Below are 13,936 nucleotides of genomic sequence, written 5' to 3'. Positions count from 1 at the left end.
ACCCACTTGACTCACTTACAGAGAGATATCAATACATAGCTTTTAAGATTCTTACTAGTCAGATATATTCTTGGGCGGTGAATAGGGGGTGTTGAGTCCAGTTCACAGAGCAAGGAGTAGGTCGTGTCTATTACATATTGGGTTTATGGAACGGTATCTGAGCTAATTTGAAACCCTTGTTTTATGCATCACCCCACCTCACCTTTCCCATTAAGCAGCCATAGTGTGTTTTCTAAACGTGTGCCTCTGTTCTGTTTTGTAATTCAGTTCAAGGGTCGCGGTTTTCACATTCCCTCTATAAGTGATATCTTATGATAAGTGTCTTTTTCTGTGTGACTTATTTCACTTAGAATCGTCGTACCTAAATCCACTCATCATGCTGCTACTAGCCTTATGACGTTGATTTCATGGCTGAGTGATATTCCATTGTACATAAGGACCACAACTTCTTTATCCATTTTTCTCTTTCCTGGGATATTTAAGGTGTAACGAAGTGGAGGTTCTTGTCAACAGAGCATCCCTAAACTTTGGGGTGCCTGTGTCTTGCTGATTTTTAGTTTTCCCAATTTATACGCCCATGAGTGGAAGTGCCCTATGCTCTCTAAGCTGAGTTTTTTCGATGTTTCAGGACACACCGTACACTTCTCCAGAGTGGCTGTTGGCAATTTACATCCCACCCATCAGCGTAGCAAGGCTCCCGTTTCTCCATGGCCTGTCCTGCATTTCTGGTTTTGACACTTTATTCAGCATAGCCCTTTTGACCGATGGGAAGCGAGACTTCTTTGTAGCGCTGATTTGCCTTTCCAGGTTGCTTGGTTGGCCAAAAAGGGCGTATGCCTTTTTTCCTGAATATATTCAGGAAAAAAGGCATACGCCCTTTTTGGCCAAGGGCATCATGGTCGAGGTTTTGCCGCTTTTCCTGTGCTTTAAAGGCGATTCGTATCTACCTCCTGAAATCTGTTTCCTGCAATTCTGCCTTGCTTTCAAATCCTCTTCGTTGCCTGCCGTCAATATATTTGTGGACGAGAGTTATCATTTATAACTCTGCAGGTTTGTGAATTGCAGAGCCCCTGAGCTCCATTTTTCAAATCCCTTTCTTGGGAGCTGGCCGCAAAAGCGCAGGATTGCTTCAGGCCCTATACTGGTCACGGGCGGCAGGCTGAGCCTGTGGTTAATTCTTCTTCCTGATGGGAAAATAGAGTGACCTGTGCCTGTCCCAACACCTAGAGCTAGTGTCTCATTGGTTCCCCCTCTTCCCGTTCATCCTCAGGACAAATTGCAACCTGTACGGAACAGGAGGTTAAAGGTGCTGATCCTCCAAGGAGGGAGATTGCTAGTAAAGCGGCTGGAATGGCGAACCCGAGCCCAAGGAGATGAGAAATGAGGTGCGTTTTAGAAACCTTTCCCGATCACACGGTGCACCATCTTCTGGGTTTCTCATGCATGTTTTCGAAGTGGGAAGATGCCCTTGAACCTGGAGATTTGGGACCCATGGGATGGGACCCACGCAGTATTACTTTAAAGGGTCTGCGTTTGCTCACCCAACCTCACCAAACCTCTCAGCCCCAAGAGTGTCCACCCTTATGTCTCAATCAGCTGTGGGTCTAGATATGGTCAATCCAGGTGGCGTCACAGCCCCTGAGCGAATTTATTAAGAATTTCTCTCTCTTTCTCTGTCTTTGTTTCACGGGTTTTTAAAAGTGATTGATTTTTATAAAGGGGTTTAGCTGCTTTTCACTGCTGTGTTTATGCCGATTTACACCCACTTGACTCACTTACAGAGAGATATCAATACATAGCTTTTAAGATTCTTACTAGTCAGATATATTCTTGGGCGGTGAATAGGGGGTGTTGAGTCCAGTTCACAGAGCAAGGAGTAGGTCGTGTCTATTACATATTGGGTTTATGGAACGGTCTCTGAGCTAATTTGAAACCCTTGTTTTATGCATCACCCCACCTCACCTTTCCCGTTAAGCAGCCATAGTGTGTTTTCTAAACGTGTGCCTCTGTTCTGTTTTGTAATTCAGTTCAAGGGTCGCGGTTTTCACATTCCCTCTATAAGTGATATCTTATGATAAGTGTCTTTTTCTGTGTGACTTATTTCACTTAGAATCGTCGTACCTAAATCCACTCATCATGCTGCTACTAGCCTTATGACGTTGATTTCATGGCTGAGTGATATTCCATTGTACATAAGGTACACAACTTCTTTATCCATTTTTCTCTTTCCTGGGATATTTAAGGTGTAACGAAGTGGAGGTTCTTGTCAACAGAGCAGCCCTAAACTTTGGGGTGCCTGTGTCTTGCTGATTTTTAGTTTTCCCAATTTATACGCCCATGAGTGGAAGTGCCCTATGCTCTCTAAGCTGAGTTTTTTAGATGTTTCAGGACACACCGTACACTTCTCCAGAGTGGCTGTTGGCAATTTACATCCCACCCATCAGCGTAGCAAGGCTCCCGTTTCTCCATGGCCTGTCCTGCATTTCTGGTTTTGACACTTTATTCAGCATAGCCCTTTTGACCGATGGGAAGCGAGACTTCTTTGTAGCGCTGATTTGCCTTTCCAGGTTGCTTGGTTGGCCAAAAAGGGCGTATGCCTTTTTTCCTGAATATATTCAGGAAAAAAGGCATACGCCCTTTTTGGCCAAGGGCATCATGGTCGAGGTTTTGCCCCTTTTCCTGTGCTTTAAAGGCGATTCGAATCTACCTCCTGAAATCTGTTTCCTGCAATTCTGCCTTGCTTTCAAATCCTCTTCGTTGCCTGCCGTCAATATATTTGTGGACGAGAGTTATCATTTATAACTCTGCAGGTTTGTGAATTGCAGAGCCCCTGAGCTCCATTTTTCAAATCCCTTTCTTGGGAGCTGGCCGCAAAAGCGCAGGATTGCTTCAGGCCCTATACTGGTCACGGGCGGCAGGCCGAGCCTGTGGTTAATTCTTCTTCCTGATGGGAAAATAGAGTGACCTGTGCCTGTCCCAACACCTAGAGCTAGTCTCTCATTGGTTCCCCCTCTTCCCGTTCATCCTCAGGACAAATTGCAACCTGTACGGAACAGGAGGTTAAAGGTGCTGATTCTCCAAGGAGGGAGATTGCTATTAAAGCGGCTGGAATGGAGAACCCGAGCACAAGGAGATGAGAAATGAGGTGCGTTTTAGAAACCTTTCCCGATCACACGGTGTACCATCTTCTGGGTTTCTAATGCATGATTTCGATGAAGGAAGATGCCCTTGAACCTGGAGATTTGGGACCCATGGGATGGGTACCACGCAGTATTACTTTAAAGGGTCTGCGTTTGCTCACCCAACCTCACCAAACCTCTCAGCCCCAAGAGTGTCCACCCTTATGTCTCAATCAGCTGTGGGTCTAGATATGTCAATCCAGGAGGCATCACAGCCCCTGAACGAATTTAGTAAGAATTTCTCTCTCTTTCACTGTCTTTGTTTCACAGGTTTTTAAAAGTGATTGATTTTTATAAAGGGGTTTAGCTGCTTTTCACTGCTGTTTATGCCGCTTTACACCCACTTGACTTACTTACAGAGAGATATCAATACATATGTTTTAAGATTCTTACTAGTCAGATATATTCTTGGGCGGTGAATAGGGGGTGCTGAGTCCAGTTCACTGAGCAAGGAGTAGGTCGTGTCTATTACATATTGGGTTTATGGAACGGTATCTGAGCTAATTTGAAACCCTTGTTTTATGCATCACCCCACCTCACCTTTCCCGTTAAGCAGCCATAGTGTGTTTTCTAAACGTGACTCTGTTCTGTTTTGTAATTCAGTTTAAGGGTAGCGGTTTTTACATTCCCTCTATAAGTGATATCTTATGATAAGTGTCTTTTTCTGTGTGACTTATTTCACTTAGAATCGTCGTACCTAAATCCACTCATCATGCTGCTACTAGCCTTATGCAGTTGATTTCGTGGCTGAGTGATATTCCGTTGTACATAAGGACCACAACTTCTTTATCCATTTTTCTCTTTCCTGGGATATTTAAGGTGTAACGAAGTGGAGGTTCTTGTCAACAGATCAGCCCTAAACTTTGGGGTGCCTGTGTCTTGCTGATTTTTAGTTTTCCCAATTTATACGCCCATGAGGGGAAGTGCCCTATGTTGTCTAAGCTGAATTTTTTCGATGTTTCAGGACACACCGTACATTTCTACAGAGTGGCCGTTGGCATTTTACATCCTGCCCATCAGCGTAGCAAGGCTCCCGTTTCTCCATGGCCTGTCCTGCATTTCTGGTTTTGACACTTTATTCAGCATGGCCCTTTTGACCGATGGGAAGCGAGACTTCTTTGTAGCGCTGATTTGCCTTTCCAGGTTGCTTGGTTGGCCAAAAAGGGCGTATGCGTTTTTTCCTGAATATATTCAGGAAAAACGCATACGCCCTTTTTGACCAAGGGCATCATTGTCGAGGTTTTGCCGCTTTTCCCGTGCTTTAAAGGCGATTCGAATCTACCTCCTGAAATCTGTTTCCTGCAATTCTGCCTTGCTTTCAAATCCTCTTCGTTGCCTTCCCTCAATATGTTTGTGGACGAGAGTTATCATTTATAACTCTGCAGGTTTATGAATTGCAGTGCCCCTGAGCTCCATTTTTCAACTCGCTTTCTTGGGAGCTGGCCGCAAAAGCGCAGGATTTCTTCAGGCCCTATTCTGGTCCCGAGCGGCAGGCTGAGTCTGTGGTTAATTTTTCTTCCTGATGGGAAAATAGAGTGACCTGTGCCTGTCCCAACACCTAGAGCTAGTCTCTCATTGGTTCCCCCTCTTCCCGTTCATCCTCAGGACAAATTGCAACCTGTACGGAACAGGAGGTTAAAGGTGCTGATCCTCCAAGGAGGGAGATTGCTAGTAAAGCGGCTGGAATGGCGAACCCGAGCACAGGGAGATGAGAAATGAGGTGCGTTTTAGAAACCTTTCCCGATCACACGGTGTACCATCTTCTGGGTTTCTCATGCATGTTTTCGAAGTAGGAAGATGCCCTTGAACCTGGAGATTTGGGACCCATGGGATGGGAACCACGCAGTATTACTTTAAAGGGTCTGCGTTTGCTCACCCAACCTCACCAAACCTCTCAGCCCCAAGAGTGTCCACCCTTATGTCTCAATCAGCTGTGGGTCTAGATATGGTCAATCCAGGTGGCGTCACAGCCCCTGAGCGAATTTATTAAGAATTTCTCTCTCTTTCTCTGTCTTTGTTTCACGGGTTTTTAAAAGTGATTGATTTTTATAAAGGGGTTTAGCTGCTTTTCACTGCTGTGTTTATGCCGATTTACACCCACTTGACTCACTTACAGAGAGATATCAATACATAGCTTTTAAGATTCTTACTAGTCAGATATATTCTTGGGCGGTGAATAGGGGGTGTTGAGTCCAGTTCACTGAGCAAGGAGTAGGTCGTGTCTATTACATATTGGGTTTATGGAACGGTATCTGAGCTAATTTGAAACCCTTGTTTTATGCATCACCCCACCTCACCTTTCCCGTTAAGCAGCCATAGTGTGTTTTCTAAACGTGACTCTGTTCTGTTTTGTAATTCAGTTCAAGGGTCGCGGTTTTCACATTCCCTCTATAAGTGATATCTTATGATAAGTGTCTTTTTCTGTGTGACTTATTTCACTTAGAATCGTCGTACCTAAATCCACTCATCATGCTGCTACTAGCCTTATGCAGTTGATTTCATGGCTGAGTGATATTCCGTTGTACATAAGGACCACAACTTCTTTATCCATTTTTCTCTTTCCTGGGATATTTAAGGTGTAACGAAGTGGAGCTTCTTGTCAACAGATCAGCCCTAAACTTTGGGGTGCCTGTGTCTTGCTGATTTTTAGTTTTCCCAATTTATACGCCCATGAGGGGAAGTGCCCTATGTTGTCTAAGCTGAGTTTTTTCGATGTTTCAGGACACACCGTACACTTCTCCAGAGTGGCCGTTGGCATTTTACATCCCGCCCTTCAGCGTAGCAAGGCTCCCGTTTCTCCATGGCCTGTCCTGCATTTCTGGTTTTGACACTTTATTCAGCATGGCCCTTTTGACCGATGGGAAGCGAGACTTCTTTGTAGCGCTGATTTGCCTTTCCAGGTTGCTTGGTTGGCCAAAAAGGGCGTATGCGTTTTTTCCTGAATATATTCAGGAAAAACGCATACGCCCTTTTTGGCCAAGGGCATCATTGTCGAGGTTTTGCCGCTTTTCCCGTGCTTTAAAGGCGATTCGAATCTACCTCCTGAAATCTGTTTCCTGCAATTCTGCCTTGCTTTCAAATCCTCTTCGTTGCCTTCCCTCAATATGTTTGTGGACGAGAGTTATCATTTATAACTCTGCAGGTTTATGAATTGCAGTGCCCCTGAGCTCCATTTTTCAACTCGCTTTCTTGGGAGCTGGCCGCAAAAGCGCAGGATTTCTTCAGGCCCTATTCTGGTCCCGAGCGGCAGGCTGAGTCTGTGGTTAATTTTTCTTCCTGATGGGAAAATAGAGTGACCTGTGCCTGTCCCAACACCTAGAGCTAGTCTCTCATTGGTTCCCCCTCTTCCCGTTCATCCTCAGGACAAATTGCAACCTGTACGGAACAGGAGGTTAAAGGTGCTGATTCTCCAAGAAGGGAGATTGCCAGTAAAGCGGCTGGAATGGCGAACCCGAGCCCAAGGAGATGAGAAATGAGGTGCGTTTTAGAAACCTTTCCCGATCACACGGTGCACCATCTTCTGGGTTTCTCATGCATGTTTTCGAAGTGGGAAGATGCCCTTGAACCTGGAGATTTGGGACCCATGGGATGGGACCCACGCAGTATTACTTTAAAGTGTCTGCGTTTGCTCACCCAACCTCACCAAACCTCTCAGCCCCAAGAGTGTCCACCCTTATGTCTCAATCAGCTGTGGGTCTAGATATGGTCAATCCAGGTGGCGTCACAGCCCCTGAGCGAATTTATTAAGAATTTCTCTCTCTTTCTCTGTCTTTGTTTCACGGGTTTTTAAAAGTGATTGATTTTTATAAAGGGGTTTAGCTGCTTTTCACTGCTGTGTTTATGCCGATTTACACCCACTTGACTCACTTACAGAGAGATATCAATACATAGCTTTTAAGATTCTTACTAGTCAGATATATTCTTGGGCGGTGAATAGGGGGTGTTGAGTCCAGTTCACAGAGCAAGGAGTAGGTCGTGTCTATTACATATTGGGTTTATGGAACGGTATCTGAGCTAATTTGAAACCCTTGTTTTATGCATCACCCCACCTCACCTTTCCCGTTAAGCAGCCATAGTGTGTTTTCTAAACGTGACTCTGTTCTGTTTTGTAATTCAGTTCAAGGGTCGCGGTTTTCACATTCCCTCTATAAGTGATATCTTATGATAAGTGTCTTTTTCTGTGTGACTTATTTCACTTAGAATCGTCGTACCTAAATCCACTCATCATGCTGCTACTAGCCTTATGCAGTTGATTTCATGGCTGAGTGATATTCCGTTGTACATAAGGACCACAACTTCTTTATCCATTTTTCTCTTTCCTGGGATATTTAAGGTGTAACGAAGTGGAGCTTCTTGTCAACAGATCAGCCCTAAACTTTGGGGTGCCTGTGTCTTGCTGATTTTTAGTTTTCCCAATTTATACGCCCATGAGGGGAAGTGCCCTATGTTGTCTAAGCTGAGTTTTTTCGATGTTTCAGGACACACCGTACACTTCTCCAGAGTGGCCGTTGGCATTTTACATCCCGCCCATCAGCGTAGCAAGGCTCCCGTTTCTCCATGGCCTGTCCTGCATTTCTGGTTTTGACACTTTATTCAGCATGGCCCTTTTGACCGATGGGAAGCGAGACTTCTTTGTAGCGCTGATTTGCCTTTCCAGGTTGCTTGGTTGGCCAAAAAGGGCGTATGCGTTTTTTCCTGAATATATTCAGGAAAAACGCATACGCCCTTTTTGGCCAAGGGCATCATTGTCGAGGTTTTGCCGCTTTTCCCGTGCTTTAAAGGCGATTCGAATCTACCTCCTGAAATCTGTTTCCTGCAATTCTGCCTTGCTTTCAAATCCTCTTCGTTGCCTTCCCTCAATATGTTTGTGGACGAGAGTTATCATTTATAACTCTGCAGGTTTATGAATTGCAGTGCCCCTGAGCTCCATTTTTCAACTCGCTTTCTTGGGAGCTGGCCGCAAAAGCGCAGGATTTCTTCAGGCCCTATTCTGGTCCCGAGCGGCAGGCTGAGTCTGTGGTTAATTTTTCTTCCTGATGGGAAAATAGCGTGACCTGTGCCTGTCCCAACACCTAGAGCTAGTCTCTCATTGGTTCCCCCTCTTCCCGTTCATCCTCAGGACAAATTGCAACCTGTACGGAACAGGAGGTTAAAGGTGCTGATTCTCCAAGAAGGGAGATTGCTAGTAAAGCGGCTGGAATGGCGAACCCGAGCCCAAGGAGATGAGAAATGAGGTGCGTTTTAGAAACCTTTCCCGATCACACGGTGCACCATCTTCTGGGTTTCTCATGCATGTTTTCGAAGTGGGAAGATGCCCTTGAACCTGGAGATTTGGGACCCATGGGATGGGACCCACGCAGTATTACTTTAAAGTGTCTGCGTTTGCTCACCCAACCTCACCAAACCTCTCAGCCCCAAGAGTGTCCACCCTTATGTCTCAATCAGCTGTGGGTCTAGATATGGTCAATCCAGGTGGCGTCACAGCCCCTGAGCGAATTTATTAAGAATTTCTCTCTCTTTCTCTGTCTTTGTTTCACGGGTTTTTAAAAGTGATTGATTTTTATAAAGGGGTTTAGCTGCTTTTCACTGCTGTGTTTATGCCGATTTACACCCACTTTACTCACTTACAGAGAGATATCAATACATAGCTTTTAAGATTCTTACTAGTCAGATATATTCTTGGGCGGTGAATAGGGGGTGTTGAGTCCAGTTCACTGAGCAAGGAGTAGGTCGTGTCTATTACATATTGGGTTTATGGAACGGTATCTGAGCTAATTTGAAACCCTTGTTTTATGCATCACCCCACCTCACCTTTCCCGTTAAGCAGCCATAGTGTGTTTTCTAAACGTGACTCTGTTCTGTTTTGTAATTCAGTTCAAGGGTCGCGGTTTTCACATTCCCTCTATAAGTGATATCTTATGATAAGTGTCTTTTTCTGTGTGACTTATTTCACTTAGAATCGTCGTACCTAAATCCACTCATCATGCTGCTACTAGCCTTATGCAGTTGATTTCATGGCTGAGTGATATTCCGTTGTACATAAGGACCACAACTTCTTTATCCATTTTTCTCTTTCCTGGGATATTTAAGGTGTAACGAAGTGGAGCTTCTTGTCAACAGATCAGCCCTAAACTTTGGGGTGCCTGTGTCTTGCTGATTTTTAGTTTTCCCAATTTATACGCCCATGAGGGGAAGTGCCCTATGTTGTCTAAGCTGAGTTTTTTCGATGTTTCAGGACACACCGTACACTTCTCCAGAGTGGCCGTTGGCATTTTACATCCCGCCCATCAGCGTAGCAAGGCTCCCGTTTCTCCATGGCCTGTCCTGCATTTCTGGTTTTGACACTTTATTCAGCATGGCCCTTTTGACCGATGGGAAGCGAGACTTCTTTGTAGCGCTGATTTGCCTTTCCAGGTTGCTTGGTTGGCCAAAAAGGGCGTATGCGTTTTTTCCTGAATATATTCAGGAAAAACGCATACGCCCTTTTTGGCCAAGGGCATCATTGTCGAGGTTTTGCCGCTTTTCCCGTGCTTTAAAGGCGATTCGAATCTACCTCCTGAAATCTGTTTCCTGCAATTCTGCCTTGCTTTCAAATCCTCTTCGTTGCCTTCCCTCAATATATTTGTGGACGAGAGTTATCATTTATAACTCTGCAGGTTTATGAATTGCAGTGCCCCTGAGCTCCATTTTTCAACTCGCTTTCTTGGGAGCTGGCCGCAAAAGCGCAGGATTTCTTCAGGCCCTATTCTGGTCCCGAGCGGCAGGCTGAGTCTGTGGTTAATTTTTCTTCCTGATGGGAAAATAGAGTGACCTGTGCCTGTCCCAACACCTAGAGCTAGTCTCTCATTGGTTCCCCCTCTTCCCGTTCATCCTCAGGACAAATTGCAACCTGTACGGAACAGGAGGTTAAAGGTGCTGATTCTCCAAGAAGGGAGATTGCTAGTAAAGCGGCTGGAATGGCGAACCCGAGCCCAAGGAGATGAGAAATGAGGTGCGTTTTAGAAACCTTTCCCGATCACACGGTGCACCATCTTCTGGGTTTCTCATGCATGTTTTCGAAGTGGGAAGATGCCCTTGAACCTGGAGATTTGGGACCCATGGGATGGGACCCACGCAGTATTACTTTAAAGGGTCTGCGTTTGCTCACCCAACCTCACCAAACCTCTCAGCCCCAAGAGTGTCCACCCTTATGTCTCAATCAGCTGTGGGTCTAGATATGGTCAATCCAGGTGGCGTCACAGCCCCTGAGCGAATTTATTAAGAATTTCTCTCTCTTTCTCTGTCTTTGTTTCACGGGTTTTTAAAAGTGATTGGTTTTTATAAAGGGGTTTAGCTGCTTTTCACTGCTGTGTTTATGCCGATTTACACCCACTTGACTCACTTACAGAGAGATATCAATACATAGCTTTTAAGATTCTTACTAGTCAGATATATTCTTGGGAGGTGAATAGGGGGTGTTGAGTCCAGTTCACAGAGCAAGGAGTAGGTCGTGTCTATTACATATTGGGTTTATGGAACGGTCTCTGAGCTAATTTGAAACCCTTGTTTTATGCATCACCCCACCTCACCTTTCCCGTTAAGCAGCCATAGTGTGTTTTCTAAACGTGTGCCTGTGTTCTGTTTTGTAATTCAGTTCAAGGGTCGCGGTTTTCACATTCCCTCTATAAGTGATATCTTATGATAAGTGTCTTTTTCTGTGTGACTTATTTCACTTAGAATCGTCGTACCTAAATCCACTCATCATGCTGCTACTAGCCTTATGACGTTGATTTCATGGCTGAGTGATATTCCATTGTACATAAGGACCACAACTTCTTTATCCATTTTTCTCTTTCCTGGGATATTTAAGGTGTAACGAAGTGGAGGTTCTTGTCAACAGAGCATCCCTAAACTTTGGGGTGCCTGTGTCTTGCTGATTTTTAGTTTTCCCAATTTATACGCCCATGAGTGGAAGTGCCCTATGCTCTCTAAGCTGAGTTTTTTCGATGTTTCAGGACACACCGTACACTTCTCCAGAGTGGCTGTTGGCAATTTACATCCCACCCATCAGCGTAGCAAGGCTCCCGTTTCTCCATGGCCTGTCCTGCATTTCTGGTTTTGACACTTTATTCAGCATAGCCCTTTTGACCGATGGGAAGCGAGACTTCTTTGTAGCGCTGATTTGCCTTTCCAGGTTGCTTGGTTGGCCAAAAAGGGCGTATGCCTTTTTTCCTGAATATATTCAGGAAAAAAGGCATACGCCCTTTTTGGCCAAGGGCATCATGGTCGAGGTTTTGCCGCTTTTCCTGTGCTTTAAAGGCGATTCGTATCTACCTCCTGAAATCTGTTTCCTGCAATTCTGCCTTGCTTTCAAATCCTCTTCGTTGCCTGCCGTCAATATATTTGTGGACGAGAGTTATCATTTATAACTCTGCAGGTTTGTGAATTGCAGAGCCCCTGAGCTCCATTTTTCAAATCCCTTTCTTGGGAGCTGGCCGCAAAAGCGCAGGATTGCTTCAGGCCCTATACTGGTCACGGGCGGCAGGCTGAGCCTGTGGTTAATTCTTCTTCCTGATGGGAAAATAGAGTGACCTGTGCCTGTCCCAACACCTAGAGCTAGTGTCTCATTGGTTCCCCCTCTTCCCGTTCATCCTCAGGACAAATTGCAACCTGTACGGAACAGGAGGTTAAAGGTGCTGATCCTCCAAGGAGGGAGATTGCTAGTAAAGCGGCTGGAATGGCGAACCCGAGCCCAAGGAGATGAGAAATGAGGTGCGTTTTAGAAACCTTTCCCGATCACACGGTGCACCATCTTCTGGGTTTCTCATGCATGTTTTCGAAGTGGGAAGATGCCCTTGAACCTGGAGATTTGGGACCCATGGGATGGGACCCACGCAGTATTACTTTAAAGGGTCTGCGTTTGCTCACCCAACCTCACCAAACCTCTCAGCCCCAAGAGTGTCCACCCTTATGTCTCAATCAGCTGTGGGTCTAGATATGGTCAATCCAGGTGGCGTCACAGCCCCTGAGCGAATTTATTAAGAATTTCTCTCTCTTTCTCTGTCTTTGTTTCACGGGTTTTTAAAAGTGTTTGATTTTTATAAAGGGGTTTAGCTGCTTTTCACTGCTGTGTTTATGCCGATTTACACCCACTTGACTCACTTACAGAGAGATATCAATACATAGCTTTTAAGATTCTTACTAGTCAGATATATTCTTGGGCGGTGAATAGGGGGTGTTGAGTCCAGTTCACAGAGCAAGGAGTAGGTCGTGTCTATTACATATTGGGTTTATGGAACGGTATCTGAGCTAATTTGAAACCCTTGTTTTATGCATCACCCCACCTCACCTTTCCCGTTAAGCAGCCATAGTGTGTTTTCTAAACGTGTGCCTCTGTTCTGTTTTGTAATTCAGTTCAAGGGTCGCGGTTTTCACATTCCCTCTATAAGTGATATCTTATGATAAGTGTCTTTTTCTGTGTGACTTATTTCACTTAGAATCGTCGTACCTAAATCCACTCATCATGCTGCTACTAGCCTTATGACGTTGATTTCATGGCTGAGTGATATTCCATTGTACATAAGGTACACAACTTCTTTATCCATTTTTCTCTTTCCTGGGATATTTAAGGTGTAACGAAGTGGAGGTTCTTGTCAACAGAGCAGCCCTAAACTTTGGGGTGCCTGTGTCTTGCTGATTTTTAGTTTTCCCAATTTATACGCCCATGAGTGGAAGTGCCCTATGCTCTCTAAGCTGAGTTTTTTCGATGTTTCAGGACACACCGTACACTTCTCCAGAGTGGCTGTTGGCAATTTACATCCCACCCATCAGCGTAGCAAGGCTCCCGTTTCTCCATGGCCTGTCCTGCATTTCTGGTTTTGACACTTTATTCAGCATAGCCCTTTTGACCGATGGGAAGCGAGACTTCTTTGTAGCGCTGATTTGCCTTTCCAGGTTGCTTGGTTGGCCAAAAAGGGCGTATGCCTTTTTTCCTGAATATATTCAGGAAAAAAGGCATACGCCCTTTTTGGCCAAGGGCATCATGGTCGAGGTTTTGCCCCTTTTCCTGTGCTTTAAAGGCGATTCGAATCTACCTCCTGAAATCTGTTTCCTGCAATTCTGCCTTGCTTTCAAATCCTCTTCGTTGCCTGCCGTCAATATATTTGTGGACGAGAGTTATCATTTATAACTCTGCAGGTTTGTGAATTGCAGAGCCCCTGAGCTCCATTTTTCAAATCCCTTTCTTGGGAGCTGGCCGCAAAAGCGCAGGATTGCTTCAGGCCCTATACTGGTCACGGGCGGCAGGCCGAGCCTGTGGTTAATTCTTCTTCCTGATGGGAAAATAGAGTGACCTGTGCCTGTCCCAACACCTAGAGCTAGTCTCTCATTGGTTCCCCCTCTTCCCGTTCATCCTCAGGACAAATTGCAACCTGTACGGAACAGGAGGTTAAAGGTGCTGATTCTCCAAGGAGGGAGATTGCTATTAAAGCGGCTGGAATGGAGAACCCGAGCACAAGGAGATGAGAAATGAGGTGCGTTTTAGAAACCTTTCCCGATCACACGGTGTACCATCTTCTGGGTTTCTAATGCATGATTTCGATGAAGGAAGATGCCCTTGAACCTGGAGATTTGGGACCCATGGGATGGGTACCACGCAGTATTACTTTAAAGGGTCTGCGTTTGCTCACCCAACCTCACCAAACCTCTCAGCCCCAAGAGTGTCCACCCTTATGTCTCAATCAGCTGTGGGTCTAGATATGTCAATCCAGGAGGCATCA

The sequence above is a fragment of the Balaenoptera borealis genome (assembly GCF_965194805.1).
Source record: "Balaenoptera borealis genome assembly, chromosome: 7".
NCBI lineage: Eukaryota > Metazoa > Chordata > Mammalia > Artiodactyla > Balaenopteridae > Balaenoptera > Balaenoptera borealis.
The sequence above is the reverse complement of the archived record's forward strand: the minus strand, read 5'-3'. Positions refer to the sequence as shown.